Source organism: Zalophus californianus, chromosome 4, assembly GCF_009762305.2.
Source record: "Zalophus californianus isolate mZalCal1 chromosome 4, mZalCal1.pri.v2, whole genome shotgun sequence".
NCBI classification, from domain to species: Eukaryota; Metazoa; Chordata; class Mammalia; order Carnivora; family Otariidae; genus Zalophus; species Zalophus californianus.
The window spans coordinates 144,525,419-144,538,852 of record NC_045598.1 but is presented as its reverse complement, the minus strand read 5'-3'; the positions used below and the strand labels follow the sequence as shown (position 1 = coordinate 144,538,852).

Sequence of the window (13,434 nt, the reverse complement as noted above, 5' to 3'; positions counted from 1 at the left end):
AGTTCCCATGGGACAGGGTCAGTTGTGTTCTGATATTTCTTTTGTTAGGTCGGTGAATTCATCATTCATTCAGCCTTTATTTCAATCTTGCTTTGTGCAGATGGTATGCTGGCAGCTTTGGCCATCAAAAACAGAAAAGCCCAGTCTCTGACACTCAAGAGCTCAACCTCAATAGTGGATGGTGCTCATCTATACAAATAGAATGGGCTCTTGCAATTAGAAGCATAGAGTCCAAGTCTGGTCCGGGGATAAGAGTTGTATCATGCAAGAGGCAGCACTTGGATTTGATCATTGAGGAGCTGGACTTGATAAGGGGAATATGGGATGAGAAGGATATTGAGGCTGATCAAAGGAACTGCCCAAACATAGAGGGAGAGAACATTGTAAGGAAAATGTAGAGAAGGGCACACCATTGGGTTTGGCTGCAACATGGATTGCCAATAGGGGGCTGTTAGGATAGAAATCTAGAAAAGCAGTCTGTGCCATAAAGTGAAAGGGTATGAATTTCTGGCTTAGAAGCTCTTAATTTATCTGATAGGCAACTTTAAAAGCCCTTATTTGTGGGGGGAGGGGGAAAGTGATATAGTTAAAATCACATCTCACATTTATTGAACATTTACTACCTGCTGAGTATTCTGCTAAGAATTTTCATATCTTATTTAAGCCTTATGGAAGATTTAAAAGTAGGTGTGTTACTATTATTCCACAATCTGTGGCTTAGGGACATTAAGTAAATTGGCCCAAATCACTTGGGTAATAAAATAAGTGACAGGGCCAGGGTTCAATGCTTGATTCCCTTGACTCCAGAGTCTGTCCCCCTTATTCACTATCCTATGATCTGACTCAGGCCTTAGGAAAATAATTCTAGAAACACTGTATAATTTAGGTCATTGAGAGAAGACACTAGGGATTATTAAAAAAAGAAAGTGATGAGACATGAAAATAAGGTACTGTTATTAGGAATGCATGGAATGGGCATTAGCATCAGTGCAAAGATCAAAGGAGGGAACTTGGCCTTGATGTCACTGCTTCCTGAAGGGAGATCTTCCTTTTTAAGTAGAGTACACTTACATGACACCTTCAATCCATATGATCCACAATATTTGCATATGTTATATTTTATTTTATTTATTTTTTCTTTTTTTTAAAGATTTTATTTATTTATTTGACAGAGAGAGATAGCGAGAGCAGGAACACAAGCAGGGGGAGTGGGAGAGGGAAAAGCAGGCTTCCCACCGAGCAGGGAGCCCGATGTGGGGCTCGATCACAGGACCCCGGGATCATGACCCGAGCCAAAGGCAGATACTTAACAACTGAGCCACCCAGGCGCCCCATGTTATATTTTATTGGCCTGTACTAATCACTGCTTTTTGTCAACTTGTTTTGTGTTTGTGAATGCTTCATTTTTCTAGGTAGACTCTAAATTCACTGAAAGCAATAATTTGCCTCTCTTATTGAATCTATTCTGCACTGCCTTAACTGAAAGCTAAATAGAGTTGTTGCCCAAAAAGAAATTGTCAACGTACATTGAAAGTCCATTTGCTGGGCGCCTGGGTGGCTCAGATGGTTAAGCGTCTGCCTTCGGCTCAGGTCATGATCCCAGGGTGCTGGGATCGAGTCCCGCATCGAGCTCCCTGCTCCTTGGGAGCCTGCTTCTCCCTCTGCCTCTCTCTCTCTCTGTCTCTCATGAATAAATAAATAAAATCTTTAAAAAAAAAAAAGAAAGTCCATTTGCTGTCTCTGTTGACAGTATTTGATTCATTTCACTGTGCGAGCTAGGTATTGCTGACTTGCATGAACTCTGTTTGTGGGGAAAGTATGTTTGCGCAGTAATCATATATTATTAGATGTGTAGGGAACTTGAGTACTTTTTCTTAAGACTAAAACTATTTTAAAAACTTCAGAATATGCTTGTGACTGTGTGTGTCTGTGAAGAGTTTCACAATACAGAACCATGTGTGAATCATTCAGTACAAAATCTCATTCTTTAGGTGGCCTTGTGGCATTTCTATTGAGAAAGATCATGAGAAATGATCTGATACTTAATAACAAGAACATCACAATATATTGTCTATTTAATATGTAGTAAATGTAGTTCTGTGGAATTTGGAAACCATTTGACTAGTTTAAATAATCTAAGAGGTGTCTTTTTTCTGGGTTCCTGATTCATTGGATGGTTGCTTCAGTGTCCCCATCTGTGAAATGGTTTTCTATGTAGTATATGGTTAAGTCAATGCAATTAAAGAAGTCAAAGCATAGTTTCTTATAAAATCACTTTGAAAAATAAGATGAAAGCTATTTTAGAAGTTCAAATTGGCATTAAATATCCATCAGGGTTTAAACTGACGATGGGGATCACTTCTTTACTTGCCTGTATGTGAACTTTGATCTTCATAGATAAAAGGCTGAAGAAGTAAATTCTTGATAATATCTAGGTTTTTTTTCTCCACTCCATTCCCTCTTTTTGTGGTTTGATGTCTGGGCAGCAAAATAAACCAGAATTTTAAAATATCTTGATCCTGGAAATATCATTAGCACCATTTCATGTCAGAATCTTGAATGTTTTAATATAATTTAGATAAGATGATGAATCAGAAGGATATTTTCAAGGTTATAATCTAAAAATACATATATATATGTTTATTACATTAAAATATTTTAGAAAAAAGTTTTTTAAAGGGTCACATCCTAATACAGAACTTGTTTGAACTTTAACATATTTTAAAATAAAGAAGTTAGGATCATTTTGGTGAAGTTGATATTTTAGGTATAGAAGAGAGGGAACCAGTCAGTGTTGTTTAAGCTGTATAAGACTTGGGAACCTTTAATATTTATAAGCTGATCACCTGGATGGCCTCCCAGTGACCTTCTATGGCTCTCATGAGCTTTGCTTGGAGAAAAGAACTGCATGGCTTAGATGTGACATGTACCATGATTGTTTTGCTTTCTGCTACCACTGGACTTTCATATCTAGACTCAGTGGAATGTGTGCTCTCTTAAGTACCTTCCTGTGCTAACAGAGTTTCTGGTTACAGATTTTAGGTAGACAGAAGCTGGATATTTTCAGATTCTACTTTCAGTTGATTCTAGGGGAGATATGTATATATAGCTCATCAAATGAACTGCAGGACACATGGAAATCTCATATTGACTACAGAATTAATAATTTTATGACTATATTGGGTTAAGTAATAGCTCAGTTTTGAGTTGGATAAGCCAGTTATTTCAGTGAATCATAGAATCTACTCTTTCTGGTTGTTAATTCTACTTTCTTTTCTCAAATCCGTTATGGATATAAAGAAGGATCAAAAAGGGAATTTTATAACTTTTTCAGCTTTCAAGTATTTCAATTTTATAACATTTTCAAGATGATATTGTAGATATCTCAAGCAAAATAACTAAATAATGTTTACTAAGATCCTTCTTTATGTTGGCACTGACATATATATTGCCTAATTCAGTTCAGCAATATTTTCAAGTTGGAAGTTTTCACTCCCATTTTATCAATACTTATACTGAGATTTGGAAAGGTTATATGACGTCCTATATTTGCACAGGTAGTAAATACCACAGGTCTTTCATTAGATGTCTTGGAGTGACTTGATTTCTGAGTTCTAGGATTTTGTAATATATGCAACTTCATATGACTCCCAGAGTAATTACGGATAATAGATATGCAGGTGGCATATATAAAACTGCATAGTAATCTTATAAAACATGATCACATTTCTTAGAAGATATTAATGTTGCTTCTGCATATTGATATTGTTATTGAAAAAAACAAACTTTAAGTAGCTCATATGTAGTATGACTTTCTACTCTTTACCCCATAAATTAGCTTCTTATGTTATCAAGAATCAATATAGTAAAGGGAAATTTTAGTTATTAAAATTTTTTCTATTGCTTTCTTTTCTATCCCTCACTAAAAGCGTAATTTGATCTAGTGACTATCCAGTGTAAGTATTTAGGTTCAGTTTGAAACTACAGTTGAGGTTCTCTGCACATCAATTTTGATGCCTAAACAATGAAACATCACTTGTTCAGATTGTCATTTTGCGGTTCCAGTAGAGGCCTTGTGTGTAATCTGCCCCAGAGTTATCTTTTCACATGTTAGCCCTTGACAGTATTTCACTTACCCTCGGTTACTTAAAATAGTTTATCTTTACCGTTCCTAGGGTGACGTGGTTGTAGGGCAGTGGTTCTCCACGTGTGATCTGCAGACCAGTAGCATCTGCATCACCTGGGACCTTGTTAGAAATGCAAATTCCTGGTCTCACCCCCACTTCCCGGTTCAGAAACTTGAGGGTAGAACCCAGCAATCAGTGTTTTTAAAAGCCCTCTGGATGACCCTAAGGCACTCTAAAGTGTGAGACTCCTAGTCCTAGGGATATGCTAAAATGACGATGAATGTTTACACACAGCTATAGCTTTGTTGTATGACAGTTTGTTTCCATGTAAAATTGTCAGATTTTTTATCACATTTGGGGGTATGTATTTTTCCAAGGTACTTTTTATGTAAGGATGAAAAGACACAACTACTCTGTAAAGAGGGAGAAATAAGACAAACAATTAAAACATACTGGGTATTCTAACCACATCGTAAATTTACCATTCTCTCCCTCCCATGTCCCTGTATGCCTTAAGTGCAGAATTATTTATTCTCAAAATCATTTATTTTTTTAATTAATTAATTAATTAATTTGACAGAGAGAGACACAGCGAGAGAGGGAACACAAGCAGGGGGAGTGGGAGAGGGAGAAGCAGACTCCCCGCCGAGCAGGGAGCCCGATGCGGGGCTCGATCCCAGGACCCTGGGATCATGACCTGAGCCGAAGGCAGACGCTTAATGACTGAGCCACCCAGGCGCCCCTCAGAGTCATTTAGACTTGGACACACATCCACAAGACTTTCATCTCCCTTGTTATCCACATTAATTGGTCTTTAAATTTAGCAGTTCTACTCTCACAATTTATTCAAGGCCATTCTTCTCTTTTTTTTCTCACAATCACCAGGTCATTAAGTCATTGCTCTGGCCCCTTAATTAATCAGGTGCTTTAATTTAATTTATTATGTATAAATAAAAGTCACTAAAATATTGCTTTTACCCTGTCATTCTCAAATAAAAACCAAACTAAACAAAACAAGTTATTGCTTACCTCATGAAAGCCAACTCTCTTATCTCAGCTAAGACTTCTCTGTAATCTAGTTATGACCTGTCGCTTCTGCCTACTACCCCTCCTTTTTTCCTCATGTTTTCTAGCCACATTGAGATTTGGGAGCATACTGTGTTTTCTGTTTTTTATTTCTCATTTTGATATTGTTTCTTTACTCTTTAGTTTACCCTAGAATATGTGTTCTTACAGAATGTGGTCATCTAATAGAATCATTCACCTCATTCACATTTTTAACTTTATTGAGATATAATTGACAAATAAAAAGTGTATATATATTTAATGTGTACAACATGATGATTCGATATACATATGTGTTGCAAAATGAAAACTGACATGGGAAACAAAGGCAGAAGAAAACTTACTAAATTTCCTTACCACTTACAGCCCACTTACAAGTCCTTGAAACAGGCAGTGATATTCCTGTAGGGACTCAACGGCCTCAATGTTGATACTTTGCTAAGGCAAAAGGCAATCTTAGGCTGACCCCTAGGATCCTGTAAGTCTACTTTAACATATAAAAATTCCTGGGGCTTCTGGGTGGCTCAGTTGGTTGAGCCTTCAGCTCAGGTCATGATCCTGGAGTCCCAGGATCGAGCCCCACATTGGGCTCCCTGCTCAGCAGGGAGTCTGCCTCTCCCTCTGACCCTCCCCCCTCTCCTGTTCTCTCTCATTCTCTCTCTCTCTCAAATAAATAAAATCTTAAAAAAAATTCCAAAGGCCTTTTTAGGGCACCTGGGTGGCTCAGTTGGTTAAGCGACTGCCTTCGGCTCAGGTCATGATCCTGGAGTCCCGGGATCGAGTCCCACATCGGGCTCCCTGCTCAGCAGTCTGCTTCTCCCTCTGACCCTTTCCCCTCTCATGCTCTCTCTCTATCTCATTCTCTCTCTCAAATAAATAAATAAAATCTTTAAAAATAAATAAATAAAAAATAAAAAATAAAAATTCCTTTGGAAACTTCCTTTATCTCTACTCCCCGAAGAGACATGTTGGCAGTCATCCCCCAAGCTAATGACCCACCAGTATACATCTGAAGAGTCTCATGACTAAGGTTTTATTAAATAGTAATAAATGGTCTTTTCCTAACAATAGCTAGCCCCCTCAAGGTTCTGGAAACCTTGCTTCCAAAATTCCTTAGAGACTTACCCTATCCCTAAACCCCTCCCAACTTGAAAGTATATAATGGACCACTTCTCATGACCCTGGTGCAGCTCTTTCTGCCCACGGGTCCTGTCCCCATGCTTTAATAAAACCGCCTTTTTTGCACCAAAGACATCTCAAGAATTCTTTCTTGGTTGTTGGCTTTGAACTCTAACATCGTTCCTACATCAAAAACCATAATCAAGCTAATTAACACATCAGTCACCTCACATAGTTAGCATTTTTGTGCATCTGAGAGAACACTTAAGATCTACTCTTCCAGCAAATTTCAAGTATATAATACAATATTATTAACTACAGTTACCATGCTGTGTGTTAGATTCCCAGAAGTTATTCAATTTATAATTAGAAGTTTGTATCCTTTGATCAATATCACCCATTTTTTTAATATGAAAAGAATTATACAGTCTAGAAATCTCAGAATATATATAAAATACACAGGAGAAAATAACAATACAATCTTACCATGTCACTCCAAGCTTATCATTTCATATTAATAATACTATTATTGGGGCGCCAGAGTGGCGCAGTTGGTTAAGCATCTGACTTGATTTCAGTTCAGGTCGTGTTCTCAGGGTCAAAAGATCAAGCCCTGCCTTGGGCTCCATGCTCAGCGTGGAGTCTGCTTAAGTCTCTCTCTCCCTCTGCCCTGCCCCTGCCTCTCTCTCTAAAATAAATAAACAAACAAATAAATATTTTTAATAATTCTATTGTTTATCTTCTTCTTTTGTGTTTTCCCATAGTTGTGACATTATTGTGTACTCAGTTTTTCTTATTTTTATTTTATTTATTTGCCCTCCCACCAACTGTGTTCTTTCTTTCTTTCTTTCTTTCTTTCTTTCTTTCTTTCTTTCTTTCTTTCTTTCTTTTTCTTTCTTTCTCTTTCTTTCTCTCTCTCTCTTTCTTTCTCTCTCTCTCTCTTTCTTTCTTTCTTTCTCTCTCTTTCTTCCTTTCTTTCTTTCTTTCTTTCTTTCTTTCTTTCTTTCTTTCTTTCTTTCTTTCTTTCTCTCTTTCTTTCTTTCTTTCTTTCTTTCTCTCTTTCTTTCTCTCTTTCTCTCTTTCTCTCTTTCTCTCTTTCTTTCTTTCTTTCTTTCTTTCTTTCTTTCTTTCTTTCTCTCTTTCTTTCTTTCTTTCTTTCTTTCTTTCTTTCTCTCTTTCTTTCTCTCTTTCTCTCTTTCTCTCTTTCTTTCTTTCTTTCTTTCTTTCTCTCTTTCTTTCTTTCTTTCTCTCTTTCTCTCTTTCTTTCTTTCTTTCTTTCTTTCTTTCTTTCTCTCTTTCTCTCTTTCTCTCTTTCTTTCTTTCTCTCTTTCTCTCTTTCTTTCTTTCTTTCTTTCTTTCTTTCTTTCTTTCTTTCTCTCTTTCTTTCTTTCTTTCTTTCTTTCTTTCTCTCTTTCTTTCTTTCTTTCTTTCTTTCTTTCTTTCTTTCTTTCTTTCTCTCTCTCTCTCTCTCTCTCTCTCTCTCTCTCTCTCTCTCTCTCTCTCTCTCTCTCTCTCTCTCTCTCTTTCTTTCTTTCTTTCTTTCTTTCTTTCTTTCTTTCTTTCTTTTAGAGCAGCTTTAGATTCACAGCAAAATTGAGAAGGTACAGAGATTTCCCCCACACATGCATGGTCTCCTCATTATCAATATCCCCCACCAGAGTGGCACATTTGTTGTAATTGATGAAACTACATTGGCTCACCATAATTATCCAATGTCCATAGTTTACATTAAGGTTCCTTTTTGTTGTACATTCTATGGGTTTAGACTAATACATGATGACATATATCCATCATTATAGTATCATACAGAGTATTTTTACTATCCTAAAATTCCTCTGTGTTCCATGTATTTATCTTTTCTCTCATCAGCCCCTGGCAACCAGTATTCATTTTATTGTCTCCATAGTTTTGACTTTTCTAGAATGTCGTATAGTTGGAATTACACAGCATGTAGCCTCTTTAGATGGTTTCTTTCACTTAGTAATATGCATTTAAGTTTCCTCTATGTCTTTTCATGAGTTGACAACTCATTTGTTTTTCGTGCTGAATAATATTCTCATATCTGGACAAACCAGTTTATTTATTCACCTACTAAAGGACATCTTGGTTGTTTCCAAGTTTGGGCAGTTATGAATATTTCTATAAACATATATGTGCAGGTTTTTGTGTGAACACAGTTTTCAGCTCCTTTGGGTAAATACCAAAGAGCTTGATTGCTGGATCATCTGGTAAGAGTATATTTAGTTTTTTTCTTTTTAATTTAATTTTATTATGTTATGTTAGTCACCATACATTACATCTTTAGTTTTTGATGTAGTGTTCCATGATTCATTGTTTGCGTATAACACCCGGTGCTCCATTCAATAACATGCCCTCCTTAATACCCATCACCAGGCTAACCCATCCCCCCACCCCTCCCCTCTAAAACCCTCAGTTTGCTTCTCAGAGTCCATAGTCTCTCATGGTTCTTCTCCCCCTCCGATTTCCCCCCCTTCATTTTTCCCTTCCTACTACCTTTTTTTTTTTTTAACATATAATGTATTATTTGTTTCAGAGGTACAGGTCTGTGATTCATCAGTCTTACACAATTCACAACGCTCACCATAGCACATACCCTCCCCAATATCTATCTTTTAGTTTTATAAGAAACTGCCAAACTTGTCTTCCAGAGTGGCTATCCCATTTTGCATTCCCATTAGCAAAGAATAACAGTTCCTATTGTTCCACATTCTGACCAGTATTTGGTTATTCTAATCATTCTAATAGGCATATAGTGGTATTTCATTATTTTCATTTGCATTTCCCTGAAGTCATATGATATGGAATGTTTTTTCATATGCTTATTTACCATCTGTATATCTTCTTTGGTGAGGTGTCTATAAAAGGTCATTAGCCCATATTTTCTTTGGGGTATTTTCTTTTTTGTCGTTGTAAGTGTGCTTTGTGCGTTTTGGATAGTAGTCCTTCATAAATGTTTTCTCCCAGTCTGTGGTTTGTTTTCTTATTCTCTTGAAGTTTTCAGTTTATGTAGTGCTTTCCATAAAAATTTTTAGGCTATTAAATTTTTGCTTTTAAATATAATTTCATTGATTTCACAATAGCCTAGTAGGAATGTTCCATAGTTTATTTAATAGTTGCCTTCTGACTGGACATGCAGGCTATTTCAGGCTGTATTCATGGGGGGAGGAGTGGCTGTGATAAATATTGGCATAAAGAAATCTTTGTATATCTCCAATGTACTCATATTTTTGGTGTTAAGATAGTTTCTCAGAAGTGAAGTTATTCCATTTAATGTTATAAATATGTAAATAAAAATCATTTGTAATGCATCATATAGAAGGAGCTACACATTATATTTTAATAAATGTACTTCCAGTCTTTGGCAATCATTTTTTTATATGTATTTGGTACCATACAAATTATTTCTTGGTATTTTTCTTTCTTTTTTAAGCTTTTGTTTATTTAAGTAATCTCTGTACCCCCTGTGGGACTTGAAACACAACTCCGAGATCAAGAGTGCACGCTCCTCCAAGTGAGCCAGCCAGGCACCCTTCTTGATATTTTTCTATTAACATTTAACATAAGCATTAGAGTTCATAAAAATAATTTTAATTGCTGTGCAATATTTCATTTAAAAGTTATCAGTATTTAATCATTTTCATTGCTTATACTTATTTTGATATGTCTGTTAAAATAATTCTTTAGGAAAATTTTTGTACAATGTGTCTTTCTGGTTCCTCATTATTTTCTTACAATAATTTCCTGAAATTGCATCAAAGGGTATGATCATAAATACCCTTGAAACATCTGGCCAAAATTGTTTCTAAAATGGTTTGCCAATTTATACCATTAGCAGTGCAGGAGATTGTTTGATTCAGTGCTCCCTTTTTAGCATTGAAGATAATGTTTTAATCATTGCTAAGTTTATAGGGGAAAACAGTATTTTGTTTTAATTTGCATTTCTTTGATTAGTCGTCTTTGAATATTCTATGTTCATTAGTCATTTGTATTTCTTCTAGGAATTTTCTGTATGTAGTCATTGCCAATTTCTAAATTATGGTTGTATGAGTTTCCATTTGCTGTTAAGATATTAACTCTTTGTTGATTAAAGTCATTTAAGAAAATAATGACAATTGTTTTTTATGTTCTTAGATATTTTGTGGAGTTTCCTTTCCAAAGTTAAACAGTGACTGTTGTGCTTCAGATACGAAGTGTCTGCTTATGAAACAGAAATTAATTTTTTTCCTATAGACATTATAGTCTTTTAATTTTTTTGAACAAGAGTAGAAAACACAATCAGCTTTATACGTGAGAGGGAACAAACATAGAGCCTAGGAAATGTATACTAGAGAGGGGCAAGGCAACAACCTGGACACTTAAGAAGCTGACTTATGGGGGAGAAGATTTCTATCACCTGACCTTAGGGAAAGAGGAAGTGAGTAGAATTAACATATACCCAACTGAGACTGACACATCTTTGTCAAGTTTTTGTAACAGGGTATTTTGGCTTAGTAAGGTTTCTTTATATTTGTGTTTGTAATTTTCTAAACCTCTTGTTAGGTTTGGGAGTTATAAATTTGATGTTATAAAAACCTATCATTTTTTCTGGGGTAATTTTTCATCTCTTTTCTGCATCAAAATCCCCTCCCTTATGAGATATTAAATAAGCATTCCCTATGACTTTATAAAAATGTAATTTGATGTTTTATATTTAATGCTTTAAATATCTTGGCGTTAATTATTATGCTCTATGTGTATAGTAGAAATTTGAATTATTTTCTCTTTCCCTCGAGTCAACCCATTGTCTGAAAGCAGAGATCCTTAACTGCTTTTGTGAGACAAACTGTGATCTGACAGATTATACCTAAGTATTATTCATCTTAATTTCCTTGCCCATTTTTTACAGGATGGTTTCTTAATGGGATATAGTTGACTGATTTGTTTATTCTCTCTATGTTACTTTCGTGTATTTGTATGTAGGAAGAAGAAGGAACAGAACAAACTGGATATTAAACCTCAGGTTACTGTTATCCTGTTCCTAAATATTTTCATCAATTTATTTCTAAGAAAGTTAAAAAACAAAGTAGGCCCTTTGAGTATATCTTGCTTTAGTGTGTTTCAAGAAACAAATTTCTCCTAAATGTTTTATACAAGAAGTGGGTTTTTTTAAAGCTCCTATTAGTTGCCATGAACACAGTTGAAAGGCTAATATTTTTATATTTGGAAAATATTTTTAACTTATATGAAAAAGTTTTCAAACTTTAATACATTAAAAAACTAATATAAGAGAAATGGGGGACACACCAATAGAAAAATGGACAGAGTATGAATCTGCAATTCACACATTTCACACAAACACAGAGTCTAATCTTCCCAATATTCTAATAAATATAAATGGAAAGAATAAGATACATTTATTGACAAAAATAATTATAATTCAGAGTGTTATCAAGAATGTGGGAAAATGGGGCGCCTGGATGACTCAGTCGTTAAGCATCTGCCTTCGGCTCAGATCATGATCCCAGGGTCCTGGGATCAAGTTCCACATCGGACTCCCTGCTTGACGGGAAGCCTGCTTCTCCCTCTCCCACTCTCCCTGCTTGTGTTCCCTCTCTCGCTGTCTCTCTCTCTGTTAAAAAATAAATAAAATCTTAAAAAAAAAGTGGGAAAATGGATGATTTCAAACATGGATTATGGGAGAACTGAAAAATAATGCAACTTTTCTAGAATGCAATGTGGCAGTATCAAACTTTAAAATATTTACACACATTGATTCTAACTTGGCACTTCTAAGAATTTTCACGTGAGAAGAATCAGTGTTATGCACAAATCTTCTTTTAAAGTGTTATGTATAATAATGACTAATTTGAAACAATCTAAATTTCCAGCAGTAGGGATGGTTTAATTGATGGTAAATTTACATCTAATAATCCTGTGTAACCATTATACTTAATGTTTTAGAGGATTAATGATACAGAAAAATATTCATGAGGTAGATTGGAAGGATGAAAACAATTCTGTATGTAGCATAAGCCTAATGCATAATTACATCTGAACATTTTTATATATTTGTTGGGGGAGGGGTGGGGTGTGTGTGTGTGTGTGTGTGTGTGTGTGTGTGTGTGTGTGTATTTGGAGTGTGGGTGGGTATGGTAGAGAATATGAAGGTTGGTAGGTGTGTTAGTGGGTATGTTTATGGATTTGGGACAATTGTGAGAAAATGGAAATGTGTGTATTTGGGGTATGTATGTAGGTTTGTAGATATGTATGCTTGTTTATGGGTGTGTGAATGTGTCAACAAATACTCAAAGATGAAGAAATTCAAAGGCAGTACATTGAAATGATCATCATAGCTATAGTTAAATAGGCAGGATTAATTTTCTTAATTATATTTTTTCTCCAATGGATATATTTTCAAGCATTTGTGTGTTTTCATGTATTTCATTTTATGTAGAGAAAGATTGTTACAATTAATTAAAATAAAAATTTTTTCAGTAATTATAAAGAAGTATCCCTAAGGATTATAAATAACCTCTAAATTCCAATAAATATGCTAATAAATTCTACTTAACTAGGATAAAATGATAAAGTGGATGAATTTTAAATACAGAAAATGGACAGGCAGCAATTTGTATACACATTTCTGCTTTACCGTGGAAACATTTCGTGTGTGAGGTGTGAAGTTTTAATTTGAACTAAATAATGTTAGTTGAGCTATTCTGTTTTCTCTCTCAGTGCATTTTCATCTGTTCCAAACACATAAAATATCTTATGGATGTTTCACATTAAAGCTAGTTAAACTTAAAATTATATGGTTTCAGAATGTATTTTTGATTTGAAAAAATCCTTTATGTCTCACTGTAAAATTAAAGTTATTATTTCAAATATTTAAACAGGTGGTACTTGTTCATAAATGATCTGAAGCGGTAGTCAGGATTTATTTAGCACTTCACTCAGGAAACATAGCAGAAAAGATCAGAGGTTAATCTAATCCGTTATGACAGAGACTCTCTCAGATTGTGTTCAGAGATGTTAATGGGTGTCCTGAAAAAAATATATAAATTAAAGGTTGTGTGGTCAAATAAGGTTGGGAAATGCTGTCTACTCTAATCCTCTCCTGTTG

At 35.2% G+C, this 13,434-nt stretch overlaps 1 protein-coding gene across 2 annotated transcripts in view; it reads left to right on the top strand.

Annotated features, from left to right (window-relative positions):
* Positions 1-13,434, top strand: part of MMP16 (matrix metallopeptidase 16) — a 279,717-nt gene that overhangs the window by 95,616 nt on the left and 170,667 nt on the right. The window lies entirely within an intron of this gene.